We start from the raw sequence: 17,820 nt of genomic DNA on the forward strand, positions 1-17,820 counted from the left end.
GTTAAGAGTAGATTTACATTAGAGTCCTCTAAAGCGTATCGGCACCCTAGATGCACAGTCAGCTGGACCTTATGACTAATGTGTATGGGAGTATCCTGAACATTCCCCAATGGCAATTTTCACGGTTATTTTGGAAGTACACAGTCAAACGACATGTCAGCCATTGACACTGGGCGGTGCAGACTTCACACTTGACGATTGAGTAGTATCGGGCTCCAAAAAAAAATGTGCGCTTGATACTGTAGGGGGGAAAGTAGGCTAGAGCAATAAGAAAAACAGCAGAAGAATGAATCTGGACTAGAGATGAGCGACCATACTGCTAAGGGCAATTACTCGAGCGAGCATTGTCCTTGGCGAGTACCTGCCCGCTCGGAAGAAAAGATTCGGGTGCCAGCAGGGAGCGGCGGGAGAGAGCGGGGGGGGGGGGGGGGGAGGGGGGGACGTAGGGGAGATCTCTCTCTCCACCCTGCTCACTCCTGCAACTCGCCGGTCACCCGCGCCCGCACCTGAATCTTTTCTTCTGAGCTGGCAGGTACTCGCTACGGGCAATGCTCGCTCGAGTAATTGCCCTTAGCGAGTATGCTCGCTCATCTCTAATCAGGACCCAATTGTAAAGGTTTGCAGGTGATTCTGCTTGTCGGAAGACCTGACAGATCGTCTTCAAGGAGCTTATTGTTTGCAGATTTGTTAAGTTGTGAATGGAAAAACATCGGGTCACCCTATACAGCTGCCTGACTTGGTGCCGTTCTTCTCTTCCAAGATGTAGAGCTTTGAAGCCTCTTCTACAACCCCCTGATTGAGAGGAATAGTTATCATTGGTGGTTTCCCTTTAAATTGGCCTTAATTAAATGTAGAAAAGTAATCCAATTTTTATAAAGAAGATATGCTTCTGAACTTGGATCCACAAAAGTAAGAGGTCCCAAGTAAGTTCCAACCAGCAGAGATCCCAACGCTCTCCTTGTCAAACCACCAACCTAAACAGCTCTCTATATGAAACTGGGACTATGTCTTCCTTCTTTTTTTTTTTTTTTTTTTTTTTTTTTTATTCTTTTAAAGAAGGCTCAGTTCTACTCTGATTGAAATTAGGCTGTACTAATATTATCTCATGGTTGGCTTATGTTTTTGACTTTTTTTTAGATCTTTATCCTAACCCTCCTCCCCCTTCTTTCCTGACCACCTTTTTTTTTTTTTTTTTTTTTTTTTAAATCCTGAAATTGTGATTTACATAACTTTTCATTCCCCTCCTACTTCCCAACACTTAGCTCCTGATATATATTTTCCCAACTAAATGGGTATTGAAAAAAAAATCTTTCAATTCAACTATATATATTCAAAATGTTAGTGTCTAGAAATGGCCTACTGGGTTACAGCCTGTGAGGGCTCTTTCACACGAGTGTATATCAGCTACCATTTTCACGGTCGGCCGATATACGCTGCAATCTGATGAATTCAATTCCAATGCATCAGATCACATGGCCATATTCCTGCAGCGTGAAAGCCCCCCGGGCCAATATAGCGCCCAGCGCCTTACGCTGGCCCGCAAAGATAGTCCTGGAACTATCTTTCAGGCTGTAATATGTCAGCCACTGCGTGGGCTCCTATGGGAGCCATGACAGCAGCCAGAAAAGGGGGAAGGGGGTTTAGCAACATGACTGCTAAACTCCCTCCCTCCTCCTCTCCTCCCCCCAGCTGTTTGCCATGGGAGGGGTGGGGCATACCTAAGCTCTGCCCCTCCCATTGCTGGCTGCAGGGAGGGGCGGGATCTTAGCTCCCCCCACCCCCCCCATCCTGCCCCCTCCCATTGCACACAACCGGATGAGAGGAGAGAGGAGGTGAGCCAGGGAGGAGAGGCCCAACGGCATTATGGACTCGGCATGTATGCGCCGGGCCCGTGCTGTCTGGGCGCAGAAATGTTAGATTTGTGCGCCCACTCCCATGTTTTTACATCGCCGGCGCGTGCACATAAAAACGCCTACAGCCGTGTGTAAGAGCCATGAGGTCATTTTTTTTTAATTTTCTTTAATTCCTATCACTACCTTATTGAAATGCAGTAATTTATGCAGGGTTTCTTGATATTCTGTTTTATGAAGGTATGCTATAACCTTATTGTTACACTCAGATTCTGACTACTTGATCCTTCCTCACTGTTATTTCACTTCTTATGTGAACAAGTCATTTTAGCCCCTTGACATTTATTATTGGATTACATACTTTTTGTAATGAGGTCATTCAAGCTGCTTTTATTGACATTCTTTCCTTTTTTAGAGGGTGAACTTTACTGATCTGCCTTATATGAAGGTCATTTCACCACCACTTTTTTCTTTCCTTTCAGTGAGAAATGGCTCGTTTTTAGTTATGGAATGGACAGGTTTGTCATTCTGTCGTTGAAGAACGGTCGATGCGTTGACCCTTCATTTGCTATTTCTATTCATATATAATCGTGTCAGACTTGCATATTTTATCTTAACAATCCACGTTTCATTTTTTTTCTTTGGCTTTCTTCGTGAGATTGGTTAACATATTTTTTTTATTTTTGCAAATAACCCCACATAGAGCTCCTTGTTCTATTTTTGCTGCGATTGGTAATAACTCTACTCTAAGCCGTGTCTAGTTTGACACACCGTGTCTAATTTGATACCGTAGTTATTGATATTGCTTTTCTACAAGAGACTAATTTTTTGGGTCGATTTCAACTGCCTTTTCTTCACAGCAACTATCCCAAATTCTTTGCAGCATCTACGTCTAAGAAGAAAAGAGAAGGGGGGGTGGGGTGGGGTGCTACCTTAATTTTGAAACGTCCACCATTCAAATATACTGAATGAAGATTTCTCTCGATATCTGGTACATTCCAGAAAATAGATTATTTTTTTTACTAACGTATATTCCGGCGTATAAAACGACCTTTTAATCCTGAAAAATCTGCTCTGCAGTCGGGGGTCGTCTGACATTGAATGGCTGTGATTGGCTGACAGCGCGTGAGTTAGCCAATCACAGCATCAGCTTTCTGGAGGCGGGGATTTCAAGCCCCACATCCAGAAAGCAATGCTCTGTCGGGGACGAGGAGGGAGCGACAGCCTGCAGCAGCGCCGCAGAACGCCGGGGTAGGTGAGTACTGCTTTTTTTTATTTTTAAAAACTATATTCCAGGCGTATAAGGTGACAGTTGGGGGGTCGTCTTATACGCCCTGTCGCCTTATACACCGGAATATACGGTAATTGTACTTCTAAAGTGGATCAGATATTCTTTCATTAGATCCTGTTGGCTATCCTACCATCTATTCAAGGTATTCTTACTATGGGAGGAGATTCCAACCTTGCATGTGATACATTTTTGGATAGATCTTCTGATAGGGGTAGACTATTAAGATTTCCTGAAGTTTTATTGATCTAACCCTTGATTCACGAAGCCTTTACATGATCCCGACCTTCCAGACGTATGGAGAGAGTTGAACCGCATACTTAAGATTACTCTTTTTATTCTATAGCTCATAAGGTCTAATCTACAGGGTTTTTTTTCTTCCTCAGCTATTAAGGGCGTTACAGGTTACAAACGTATTCCATTTGTTTGGGCAGATCATGATCCTATAATTATGGTAATGGTTTAGTTATTTTATGAAGCCTAAGAATTTAGGTGGTCCTTTAACCCGACAGAGACCACAATACACCTTTTAATGACCTCAATAATGGGCTTTAAACCTGCACATACATCTTTTTAAAGGTTGTCCCGCGGCAGCAAGTGGGGTTATACACTTCTGTATGGCCATATTAATGCACTTTGTAATATACATCGTGCATTAAATATGAGCCATACAGAAGTTATTCACTTACCTTCCCTGCGCTGGCGTCCCCGTCTCCATGGCTCCGTCTAACTTCAGCGTCTAATCGCCCGATTAGACGCGCTTGTGCAGAAGGGTCTTCTGCCTTCGGCTCGGTCCGGCAGCAGCGGCGTTCTGGCTCCGCCCCCTTCTACATGTCATCGCGTAGCTCCGCCCCACCACGTGTGCCGATTCCAGCCTCCTGATTGGCTGGAATCGGCACACGTGACAGGGCGGAGCTACGCGATGACGCGTAGAAGGGGGCGGAGCCAGAACGCCGCTCGTGCCAGACCAAGCCGAAGGCAGAAGACCCTTCTGCACAAGCGTGTCTAATCGGGCGATTAGACGCTGAAGTTAGATGGAGCCATGGAGACGGGGACGCCAGCGCAGGGAAGGTAAGTGAATAACTTCTGTATGGCTCATATTTAATGCACGATGTATATTACAAAGCGCATTAATATGGCCATACAGAAGTGCTTAACCCCACTTGCTTTCGCGAGACAACCCCTTTAAGGCTGTGGCTTGGCTGACTACTGACAGCCAGGTTCCTACTTTCCCAGCCAGGAGCAGAGAAACCCCAGATCTTGGCAGTTTAACCCCTTGCATGTCACAATCAAAAACAACTGAAGCATGTAAGCTGATGACAGAGGGAGGTCTCCTTCTGTAATCATCGGCACACCTCAATGCAATCTCAAAAGTACCAATTGGTTCCCATGGCAGCCGGAAGCCTGATAAAGGCCTGCATTTTTACCATGTAACTCAGCCTATTAGGGCCCGCCTACTACAGAGTCTAATACGCTACTCTCATAGGCTTAGTAGAATGCACTACATAAGTAATGCAGTGTACTATTCTAGTGATCGAACAATTGCATCTTCAAGTCTCCTTAAGGGACTAAAAAGTAGTGTCAAAATTTTTATCTGCGAACGGAAACCACAATTGGTTTATGCTTGTGTGCATGAAAAATCACTTTTGCTTTGCATGCTATGGGTGGTATTTGCCGCGGAATCCGGAGGCAGTCGCCTGCTGCGGATTCCGCAATTTGAATATGCCCATGTGTATTCACTCCTTGTCGGAGAGTTCTCTTTAAACATGCTGCTACTCTGAGCTACAGTTTTAATAATTTGTCATAATTTTTGATATTGACACTTTTTTCATATCTTAATGGCTGCTCCTGCTTGCATGCAAACTGGTTAGCTTGTACACGCAATAGGGGGGATAGCTAGTAGTAGGAGGCAACACTTTCTGCTTAATGTCTGCCTCCTAGTGGCAGTAGCTATATCATGGTATTCAGCTGTGTTCCCCAATGAACGAGACGAGAGAGATTTTACTGTAGGTACGAAAATCTTTTTGCATAATATTGGGGGACAGAGATGAAGACTGTGGGACCTTCATTCGTCAGCTGCCCAATGTGGTTCAATGATGGTATATAGCTAGGTATCCAGCTATATACCACGTGTAGGCATTTTAGCCAAAAGAGAGATGCTGGTCTATAGAGCTAGGAACCCATCCATCAAGGTTTGCCTGGACATGGCAGGTGGGCCCCCATAGTTTGATCAAAATATGTGCCAAGAATTTTGATTATAAATATATATTAGTGTAAATTTTTTATGCAGGTATTAAGTGTACATGAGTGTTGAAGCATGTGATATATATTTTTTTTTAATACTATCCTGAGCATAGGTCATTAATAGAAAACATGTCTGCATTTCCAAATGACTCCTTTAAGAAACCGATGGAGAGATCTTTTCTGTGAAACGCACTGTAGAGTGTTACTGGTATTGTATGTTGATCCGAAAAAGGTTTTGAAAGAAGTTTTATCTACTTTTTGGCAAATTGGGTCTTGGTAACCTCCTTACAGGGTTGAAGAAACATACCTAATTTTGCTTGTGTGAGTTTCTAAGTAAGCAGCAGGTGGCAGCGTTGCACCGTTTCCTGAAGGCGGCAGGGTTGCACCGTTTCCTGAAGTTGGCTTCTGCCGCTCACTTTGTATGATGTTTGTAGGCCTAGCCTGCGCGCCAGTGAAAGCCTGTATGCTAACAATTGTGATGAACTTGCGCAATAGAGGGGGTTTTAGTTCCCAAATATGTAGGTACGGTTACAAGCTATGTAGTATAAGGCCTTCTAATTCCCTGCCTAGAGCAGCAGAATGCCTGATACAACTTACAGCAGCCTGCATTCTGCCTGCCGTTCAGTAAGGGGCTGATCTGCCAAGACTTTTATAATAAACGCCGCACATACGCAATGTGAGAAGAATAGGGCTCTGTTGTGTGTAATGCACGGTAAAATAGAAGATGCTGCGTTGTTTTTTTTTTGGGGGGGGGGGATTTATGTACTTATACGCAAGTGTGACTGTATCAATGTACTTTCATCGACTCCACCACGTATTAAGCGCGGATAATATTTAATTGCACTCGTGTGAGCCGGCCCTCCTGCGTTGGTTCCTGTGATATTCTATTTAGACTCTTGCTTGTTTCAAGGGAATAGTGTTTGCAGGAACGGCAGCTACTTGTTAGTCGTTGCAGGAGGCCATTATTTTTCTATTAAAACATCTTGTTCACCGTTTTCAGAGAGACCGGACCATTTCAAGGTAGATTTTAAGGAAGTAGTGATTCCACGGTTTCCATACACCTTAAACATTGAAGTGGTTTTCCACCAATAAGAATGCATGGCTTATAAATATCTGATAGATGGGACCCTCTATCTTTTGATGGCTATGTATGCCCACGTCTCTCCACTCTAGTCAATGGGAGTTGCAGGAAAATGTCTATCCTAGAGATGGGATCTCCACCTACCAGATAACCTGTTGAAAAGTCATGAATATCTTTATTTGGAAAATCCCTTTTAATAAGTGTTTGATCTATAAAATGGCATCACATGTGTGATAATGATGTTGTCTAGAACAATTCTAGTAATTATTAGGACACTATAGTAGTGTTTCTGGTGGCAGATCACACTCACAGTAGCTTGATTACCACAAAAGACCAACACATCTTAACTCCACCCACAGCCGTGACATCACCACAGGTCTCTCAGCCCACTGGATCTCTGTGGTGGTGGTAGGTCAATGTGTTCTGTCAGGACTGCTGAGTTGTGGAGGAAATTATAGTACCAGTGTTTCTGGTGGTGCAATGTGCCACACAGCTCTGCTACATGGTACATCACACACACACAGCTCTACTACATCACACACACAGCTTGGCTCCTCCCACAGCAGTGACATCACCACGGGTCCTTTAATCCACTGGATCTCTGTGGTGGGGGTAGGTTGTCTTCTGTAAGGACTGCTGAGTTGTGTCTTCTGAGATAATAACGGCTTAGTTGTATTCTCAGTGTGTTATTTTTGCCCTCCCCTTCCAAGAGCCCTAACTGTGTTGTTCATCTGTCGGTCAGGCTCTGTTTTATATATGTTGTAGGACCTTTGCTGGCGTTACCAGGGCGGAGCATGAGAAGCACTTGCGCACAAATATACAGAGAAGTGGTCATTAGTAGTTTGATAATTATTTGGGATTAACTCCTTAAAGGGGTTCTGTCACTAAAAAAGAAAAATTCTATACTTAGCTATTCCTCCCCCATCAGCCTACTTACCAGATCTTCACCTCCCCCATCATTTCCTGTCTCCTGCAGTCTGGGGTGGGGGTCACTTCACCTTCAGCTGCCTGGTTCTTTTCCTTCCTGTGAGGTTATGTACATTTGGTTGGCAGTCTTCTCTCTGCCAACCAATGTACATTACATCACAGCTCACAGGCCAGCAGGAGGATTGCCTATCTTCCTCAGAGATTGCTCATCCGAGCTGTCTCTGAAATAGATTACAATTCCTTCCTAGGCAGTGAAGCTACAGCACAGGGACGTGACCTTAACTGACCCAGCCGGAAGGAATTTGAGATATGCAGCCCTCATAACAAGCTGGTCCCAGCCTGCAGTGAGCTGACCCGGGTCACTGCAAAAGCTCAGGTAGGAGAAGATGTGCTAAGGAAACTGACAGGGAAGGAATAGGTAAGTATAGATTTTTTTTTTTTTTTTTAAATGACAAAACCTCCTTAAGGCTGGCCAGGTAGCAATTTACATAGAGATTGCTACTGCAGTCATTTTGTTTTAAGATCTTTAAAAGTTCTTGCATGATTATTTAACTTCGTCCCTCCCCAGGACGTAAGGGTACGTCATGGCAGCGGGGATTTTCCCGCAAAATGACGTACCCTTACGTCATAGAAATAGCGCGAGATCTGCTATGATCTCGCGCTATCCCGCAGCGGGAGCCGGCTGTCAGTGATAGCCGGCCTCTCGCTGCAGCAGCGAGGGAGCATCGGAGATGCCCCTCTCCCCCCCCCCCCCCCTCCGCTCTTAACGCCTTCCTTGCCGCGATGTGAAGTTGCCAGGCCCTCGCGATATAATCGCAGAGAGCCCGGCCTGTCGCCTTGGCAACAGGACGCCAGACACTGGCGTCCTGTGTTGCCAGAGCCTATGATCGCTGTATAAGCGATAAGGCATGGCAGGGCAGTAGCCCTGCCATGCCTTATCACAGCGATCATCAGGGCAGTGTTGTAAGTCCCTCAGAGGGACACAAGTTGTGTATTAAAAAAAAAAAAGTAAACCCCTTTTTTTTGTGCTTTTTCTAATATTAGCATAAAAAAATTAAAATGGCACATATTTGGTATTGACGCGTCCATAACTAAACACAGAGGCAAAATGCAGTAAAAGTGATAAAAAAAAACGTATATTCCCCAAAATGGTACCAATAAAAACTACAGCTCGTCTTGCAAAAAATAAGCCCTCATAGAGCTCCGTACATAGAAAAATAAAAAAGTTACAGGACTTTTGAATGCAGCGATATAGAAAAAAATTTATTTTTCCAAAAAAAGGATTTTTATTGCAAAAAAAGTAGAAAAAACTAAAAAAAATATAAGAATTTTGGTATCGTTGTAACCATACCGACCCGCAGAAAAAATGGAATGTGTCATTTATGCTGCATGATTAACGCTGTTAAAAAAAAAAAAAATAAAAAAAAAATGGCACCATCAAAAACTACGGCCGCGTCGACGTAAAAATAAAAAATTTTATGGCTTTTGAAAAATGGAGATGAAAATCCGCCAAAAATCGTTGCGTCCTTAAGCCCAAAATAGGCCATGTCATTAAGGGATTAAATAAGCTCCCTTCTGCAATATTGTAGCAGCGTTGTTGCATCCCGGCTCGGTAGCATCCATACATCTTTCATTATAAAGCTTTATCATGTGAGCCCAGTTTGACCACCAGAGCTTGCTCTCCTACGTAGGACATCAATCTTTCCTGCGAACTACTGTACAAGATTACATCAGGAACTACCAAACTGGCAACTCTCAGAACCTCCGCACCAAGCTGTGAGCCTTTTTTCTTTTTAATATACCCCCTTCCCCCTTCTTACAGAGTGATGCAGAAGATATAAGGAGTGCAGTGATAAAGAAGGTGACCCCTATAACTCACACTAAGGTCAGCTTTACACAAGCACTAAAATTGCGCAAGATTTGTGCATTGCGACACGCACAAATATGAACACCATTTTTTTTAATAGGGTCATACATATGAGCGATGTTTCACTACGTGTTACCGCGATGCGGAAAACCAATCATGGCATCTTCTATTGTGCTGCGTGCTCTTGCATCTCCTCTCCCATTGTTAGCAATGGGGCTGGCGGCAGCATCGCTCCACGTGCACGAGATGCGAGGTTACCCCATTGAAAACAATGGGAGAAATTCAACTGTCAGCCAGAGCAGGGGATTCCCTGCATCCCCAAAGTGATGCCAGGTTGTTTGCACGTGAAAACTCCTTACACCATCGGGGATTTCACATGGATGGCAAGCGCACTATGGGGGGCGGGATTCACAGCCTCGTATCGGACAAGCTCCGTACAGATTTTTTTTTATTTTTTATTAACTCCTGTTTTTCCCACGTCATCGCCTAGCAATGACTCAAAATCCCCACCTTTTCCGTAATGTCATTGCGGAAGGGCCGCAGATCGGACAGCTTCCATTGACTTCAATCCGCATAAAAATAGAACATACTACGATTTTAGATTTTTATTTTTTTCCCCCTCCATTAGCGAAAAATCGCAATTGAGTTCCGCTCGTGTGGAGGAAAAAACCGTTTTTGAATAGCATGTTGTGGGCAGTATTTGCTGTGGAATAGGGAGGCGGATGCCCGCTCCGAATTCCGCAATGCAAATCTGCCCGTGTGCAGGCAGCCTAAAAACTGAGGAAGAAACCCATTAGAAGCAGCAGGCAGGAAAGAGCAGTGTGAAGCTGCATTACATAGCATACCCTGAGGGGGCAGTGTGGGTTGGGGGGCAGAAATTCTACTATATGTAACTGATCTATCACTTGCTGCCCTGAGGACTCAAGATGGCAGACTACCTGTAAATGGGGCATCCACTAAAATGGTTATATACCAGAGCCTCTACATTATTCTCTAATAGCCAGTGTTGCACTGTATAGGCAAAATCAATTCTGGGGTGTTTTTTAGGAGTTAAACTGTCTCCTGTAGTCTACCATAGCTTGTCTACCCCTCCTCTGTGTACTGCTAGTTTTTCTGTTCTCCTTGAAAAGGGGTTCCTCAGAGCAGAAGAAAGAACAGATTGTCTATGATGTCTGTAAGTAAGTCTATTAATGTGCTAATACCAGGCATACTAGGGCTGCACATTGGTTTAATCACTACACTTTCACCAAAACGAAGCACTAGAAAATGTTGTTCATGTGATAAATTTGTATAAACTGTTTTGGCTCTCATGAAGTATGCCAATAAAGTTAATTTATATGAGCACGGGTTATACTACTTTTTTACGGCTTTGTACTTAAAGGGCCACTCTGCTGATTTTCTTCATTCATTATGTAATGAATCCCTTCAGTGTATATAACCTTGGTTAGTTGTTCCATCTTGTCTGAAACTCCTGGCCTCTTTCTCGTTAGGTGATCCTGAAAGCCCAATTCTGACCAGCTCAGATTTAGTTGGGTTTATGGATTCTCAAACTAGTCAGTTTCTCAGTCATCATAACCCCTGTGTAATATTACATGGAGTGTATCCCATGCCCTTTAGAGGAGGTAGCAGACACCCATATCACAGTTACTGTTGATGATTAGAGGCTCCTGTCAGACAGTTATAATAGAGGAGATTGCAGCTCATCCTCCTGACTTTGTACTTACAGTGTGTAACTTTATTTAGGTGAATATAGAATACAACGGCATTGTTTTCACTGCAGGTAGAGATGGTACAGCCTGTAGCTGCTCATGTACTGCTATACTGATGGATCATGGGATTGATAGCACAGAATAGTGAAGGCAGGGAGAAATCTCAGCATAAAGATGGTGCCTGATGAGCATCAGAAAGGAGGCTGCACTGCATGGAAGTGAGTGCAGTATACATAGGAGACGTCCAGAGTGTAACAGGCTATCAGGTAATGGGTGCTTGAAATCAGTCTCACTTAAAGGCCCAACGTCCACGGGCAGATCTGATTTGCGGAATCGGCTCTGGTCACCTGCAAATACATGCGTCCGCAAATACATTAAAGCATGCAGATTTGATTTGCGGACCTTTCGGTCCAGAAAAACAAATCGCAGCATGCTCCAATTTCCTGCGGATCTCACACGGACGGGAAGTCGATGGAAGTCATCCAATCCACGGCACACCCGCAGCTGTGGATATGCCACAGATCCGTGGGAAAGCAGAAGATATAAAAAAGAAAAAAAAACTCAACTAGCCCTGGATACAAATTCGGATACAATCGTGAAACTTTGAAGTTTAACACACTGAGTATTCTCCAGGGTTCCACAGCTGCGGGGTCCTTGTATCGCACACTTTTCACTGCTGCATGCAAGTTACATGTAGGAGTGATTGTTACAGAATATTCTTTCTTTTCCATGGTTGATGAGACAGTTTGCAGTTTATCCCCCGCCATGTACCTGCAGCCGTCTCAGAAAAATAACCAGTAATGACCACAGTGGGTTGTGTTTTTTTTTTTGTTTTTGTTTTTTTCTTTGCCAGCCTTTTGTTCACTTCTCAAACAATTACTTAGAGGGGTTGGCTGCCTTCTGGTATTACGGTTTGTACTATGCCATAAAGGATTGTTTTATCCCAACAGACTTTAGGCCAACTCGATGCTAATACGTACTGAAATGGCACATCTGAATAAACCCTTAGAAATCAATGTGTTTTATTCACTGCATGTAAGATGCTGCGTATTTACACCCATATGAATGAGCGCTTACAACCACCGATTCATGGAGTACTTTGTGATATTGGGGGCAGCAATCTGCCCTTTAATTGTTCAGTACAAGTGTTACCAGAACTGGTTGTTTTAGGCTCCGCTTACTTGTTTAGTCACGGAGTCATGATGTGCTCAAATCTTAGCTGACATAAACATTTACAGAATTCTTCATCCTCCCCTACATCAAGGTTTTTTAACAGTGACTCCTCTGGGAACCCCTAGCCCCATAGCAATTAAGGAAAAGTGATGCAAATGCTACAATCTCATACTACTTATTAATGTACGAAAACAAGCAAAAAAACTGCTTTAACAATGCATCATGTGAATGAACATTTGTTACAATTAGACTGTTCATTAATTTGAGAGCTGCACCTGCAATTACAAGCGCTGGCCACTACACAGGAGTCGGAGCAGTGGCTTCTGCTCCGAACTCGATGTACATCGGTGGGCACTAGAGATAAGCGAATATACTCGTTTCGAGTAATTACTCGATCGAGCACGGCGATTTTCGAGTACTTCCGTACTCGGGTGAAAAGATTCGGGGGGAGGCGTGGCGGAGCGGGGGGTAGCAGCGGGGAACGGGGGAGCCCCACTCCCCGCTGCAACCCCCCACTCACCCACGGCGCCCCCCCGAGTCTTTTCGCCTGTGTACGGAAGTACTCGAAAATCGCGGCGCTCGGCCGAAAAAGGGGCGTGGCCGAGTAGGTTCGCTCATCTCTAGTGGGCACTGCCTGCAAAATCACTTTATTCCCAGAACTTGTATATTGAGTATTGTTGATCTTCTTGTTTCTTGCCTCGCTGCATCACTGAGAGGGAAAACCTCACTCATGTGTATGACTCCATCCAAAAGAAAGGACACCATAGACGCGTGAGTTTTGTGCGTCTCGCAATGCACAACACACACGCAAGTTTCACGTTTAATGTAGCCTAGGTTTGTGGAAACTTGAGAAAGAGGTTCTGATTAGATGTAATGGATGTTTATATTGAGCGCTGGTCGTATTGATGTATCTCAGGAAAGCTGGTGGGATTTGGAGGGGATGAGGGAGAGGTGACAAGGTAGAATTTTTTTGTTTTTTTTCCTCTTTTGTATGTGCCTTTTTTTTGGGTGGTGGGGAGATTATGATTTTCTGATGAATTGTATTGTTTGGTGGGGTGTAACACTGCTCTGTGTATATTTATTATGCATGTAGAAATTAAGGGATAATTGTATTAAAAAATATCTGGAATACATTTTTTTCCCCTTAATCAGATCTGGATACTAATTTTTTCTTTATCTTGATAACTCCACAAAGATCCGCTGTGCGAGTTTTCCTCCGATCCTGCCATGGGCGATTAGAGCGCCTGTAAAACACCTCCTAGTAAGCGGTTTTGACTGTCTGATGTCAGATTGAATTTCCGTGTGATAAGTGGAGTATTTTGTCCCCTCTCTGTGTAACCTTGAATGCCTCGGTGCCCTCTGATCTGCTTAATTCACAGTACAAATATATTTTAGGAAGAGATTTGGCCTGTCACAACATAATTTTGCGTGTCTTTTTAAGTTTTATTTTTAAAATTTACTAGCAGCAAAATTATACATTTTAGACTCTTTCCATTTTCCGGCAAGATCAAAGGGACTGTTATTACTGTAAACACGAAACGGGAAAGGTCAGCGGCAGCGCGCAAGGACCAGCAGAGGTTTTCTGCTACTGATTTTGCTATGTGTCTATATAATAAAGCCCCATGTATTACTGCTAGATGTCTTGCCGGTCTTGCCACGGCTTTCACACTATGCATTGTCAAGGCAAAACTCTGCAACAGAATGGACCTGATTTCTTCCACTACATGTAGATAGGCAAGTTTAAAGGGCACCTGCACATTTACTTCAGAGCGCTTCTGCTGCGTCAGCCGGTTTCCACTCCCTCTTTCCGGCAGCTGAAGATGGTCCTATATGCCACATGTATACGTCCATCTTTAGCTGCCAGAAAGAGTGGGAAAACTGCTGACACGGCAGAAGCGCTCTGAAGTGAGAGTGCAGGTACTCTTTAACCCCTTTTATGCTACAGGATGTACATCAGAGGTCGATCCCACTCAATACAATGCTCCGTTCAATGTTTGGGGGTTCTGCACGGCCCCCCGCAATAAAATCACAGGTTGCCATGTGATTGCCATGGCAGGCGGGGGCCTTCTGAAAGGCTTCAGAGCTGCCATTGCAGATTGCCATTAAGCCATGCCTGTCAGATCGCAGTGTAATGTAATATATGGCATTGCATCATACTACAGAAGCGATCAAACCATTGCAAGTTCTCGTCAGCCAATCACAGCCGGCGCTCGATCATTCACAGCCAATCAAGCTGCTTTAGAATTCTCCCCGCTGTCATCTCCCTGCTCGGCTTTCAAATCCCCTGCCGTCAGTGCTGTGTCAGTAAGCGCTGTGATTGGATCGAGCATTATTTACTTTGCACGGTGAAAGGCGTCCAAACAAAAAAATAAACGCTATAATTGCGCTTTTTTCTTTTTTGAGGGGGGGTTATCCTGTCTAGAAGAAAAATTGCAATAGAAAGCAATCAAAAAGTCGTAAATTCTCCAAAATGGCACCAATAGAAACTACAGGACATTCAACGAAAAATGAGCACAGATGCCGGCCCGGCACAAGGTCGGATTCCGCTGCAGGCTCCTGCATGCGGAATCAAACCCGCAGCCGGCCTTACATTGTGCGGTAGTATAGCCTGGCTGCTGAGCCTGTGCACACTGTGCTGTTGGCTACAGACCGCACTGCTCCACCTGCTACAGAATTTGCAAGGAAATGGGGTTTTTTTTACATTTTTTGTTTCTTTATGGCTTTTTTTACTTATTAATTGTAAAGAGACGGTGACAGGCTGCTATCACATCTGCATCGGGGGAGCAGGAAAGGGGAATCCCCTGGCCAAATGGATCCGTCTTACGACAGAACCCATTGACTATAATGGGGTTCATCCTGGTTTCCCCTTAGCTGTCTGGCATTTTACTGGACGAGAAAGGGTTGCATGCAGCGCTCTTTCTTCCGGTGTTTTGTGCCGGATCGGCAGTAAAACCTCCGGCCACAGGTTCTAGAGCAGATGGGAACGCCACCACAGTCAGACAGTGCTGCAAGATCTCAGCAGGGATGCACTTGTATTTAAAGAAAACATGGTATACTTTGCAGATCATGTGGTTTACAATGCCTAGTGCTGGGGTTTCTTCAGTGACTGAACCTGCCTGATGCCGCTCTCCATATGGGAGCTGGGTTGTCATGTTGCATGCATGTAATTTTTGCATCCGACATAAAATGATCTTGCTGGGGCATTCTTTGTTAAAGGGGTTGTCCCACCATTTAGTATCCTCTTCATTCTATAGCTGAGCAATGTTTGCCAGTTATATTCTGTTTTTGTCTTTCTGGCCTTTTTTTTCATGCCCAATACAGAAGCCTATGTAAAAATGCTAGAAAAAAAACCTCATGAAGAGGAAAATGGTTAATTATAGCCACCTGTATACTCTCTTCCTTGGAATATGTACACCTGAGACTAGAGCGCCATCTACTCACGGAGGAGCCATACATTTAATCTTGACAGGACAAAGAAACCCTGTTAAAGACATATATAGCATTAGTTAAAGGTATAGAGGGATATATGATATATAATATATAGGAATCCTATCATGAGGCGTATATTCATGAAGCTATCCAATGGGATTAATCTGTCAATGTTAAACATCCAATTGGAATGAGACGTTGATGTACGATGCAGACTGTATATGTATATTAGTAAAGAGATCTGCCCTTTCTGTAAGAATTGTCTTGAAGTGTACTGAAGGGGTTAATGCTCCCGGCCGTTTGAAGCAAATTTTAATCTTCCTAAAGGCTAAGTTTGCAAGTGGTTTTTCTGCTCTACAACACCAAGCCAACAGCCTGCTTGGACTAAAGAAGAAAATGCCACTGAACTAAAAAACACCACAAAAGGGAGGAAAAAAACGACAAAACACCGCACACATATACACTGGCAGACTGTATGTAGTGCATTTAATATCTCCCCATTGACTTGCAGAAAGTTTTCCCTAAAATCGCTGTGCACAAAACCACCCAAGTTTAAGTGGTCACTAACCTTTCAAACTGATTTTGTTTGAAATCACTTTATTTACCTAAAATTACTTTTTTTATCGTGTTGAGATATCACTCCAAAGTTCTGGCCACTAGGGGACTACCTTCATTCTAATTTGCTATCCACTGTCTTATAAGTGATGCCCTCTCTAGTAAGATAAATACTCATGCTACGCATAGAAGTCTGGGGGCGGGGGAGCTGCTCGCAGATGCTATTGTGGCTAATAGTGATTGATAACTGTGTTATAAACTACTGGAATCACATCTCCACTGCTCAATACTTCTCTAGTGTGCTACATGCTGATATTATGTTGCTGTGTGTTACAGATGGTTAGGGAGCAGAATCTGCCGTTTTCTATGTGCAGTGTATAGAAGACAGCGTAACATCTTGACTCCTTCCAACATCTCAGGGAGAAGTGAGAATTGTAGATGGAGCCTGAGGGGGGGGGGGGGGGGAACTAGTGATAAATGCAGGGTTCAAGTCATATAATGGACAGTTATAGCTTTAAATCTTGTACACTCAGCGGATTATTCTGAAAAGCTAGGTATATTTCATTAAACGGGTTGTTCAGTTGTAAACAACTGTGCCCAGGATAGGCCATCATTAGTAGATTAAAGGGGTTGTCTCGCGGCAGCAAGTGGGGTTATGCACTTCTGTATGGCCATATTAATGCACTTTGTAATGTACATCGTGCATTAAATATGAGCCATACAGAAGTTATTCACTTACCTGCTCCGTTGCTAGCGTCCCCGTCGCCATGGATCCGTCTAATTCTGATGTCATCTTGCTTTTTTAGACGCGCTTGCGCTGTGCGGTCTTCTTCCTGGTGAATGGGGCCGCTCGTGCCAGAGAGCTGGTCATCGTAGCTCCGCCCCGTCACGTGTGCCGATTCCAGCCAATCAGGAGGCTGGAATCGGCAATGGACCGCACAGAGCCCACGGTGCACCATGGGAGAAGACCCGCGGTGCATCGTGGGTGAAGATCCCGGCGGCCATCTTGGTGAAGGAAGAAGTAGGAAGAAGGAAGACGTCGCAGAGCGGGGATTCGGGCAAGTAATAATTTTTTTTTTTTTTAACACATCCTATGGAAAAAAAAAAAAAAAAAGTTTCGGCGCGAGACAACCCCTTTAACTAGCGTCTGCCACCAGGATCTTTGCTGATCAGGGGGTGGCTGGACTGGTATGGTCCTGCAAAGAGCTGCAGTGGCCATGCTTGATATTACAAAGTTCCCATTCACTTCAATGCCTGCAATACCAAGCCTGGCCACTTCAGTGAGAACAGAGCTGTCTGCTTCCTGTAGAAATCGGCTCAGTGCATCAGCCGGGTTAACAACTGATTGGCAGGGATCCCAATATTTGATGGTAAACCAGCATGGTAGACTGTGCGGGGATACTATATATATATATATATATATATATATATATATATATATATATATATATATATATATATATATATATATATATATATATATTCTTTTTAGTTTGCTTCCTTAAAGGGGTAATCCTGTCTTGGCTTTTCATAACTGAGATGGGAAACAGCCGCGATGGTTACAGACCATCTGTCCGGAGCCTACAGAAAGAGCCAAGCGCTGTGTTTGTAATGAATGCGAGCTACGGCTCTTTTCCAGTAGGTGGTCGGGACATAGTGCTGGTTGGCCATGAAAAGCCAAGACCAGGGCTCGCAAA

At 44.0% G+C, this 17,820-nt stretch overlaps 1 protein-coding gene across 6 annotated transcripts in view; it reads left to right on the forward strand.

Moving 5' to 3' along the window:
• UIMC1 (ubiquitin interaction motif containing 1) overlaps window positions 1–17,820 on the forward strand; it is a 96,395-nt gene that overhangs the window by 33,352 nt on the left and 45,223 nt on the right. The gene's annotated exons all lie outside the window — the stretch shown is intronic.

Source organism: Eleutherodactylus coqui, chromosome 2, assembly GCF_035609145.1.
Source record: "Eleutherodactylus coqui strain aEleCoq1 chromosome 2, aEleCoq1.hap1, whole genome shotgun sequence".
NCBI lineage: Eukaryota > Metazoa > Chordata > Amphibia > Anura > Eleutherodactylidae > Eleutherodactylus > Eleutherodactylus coqui.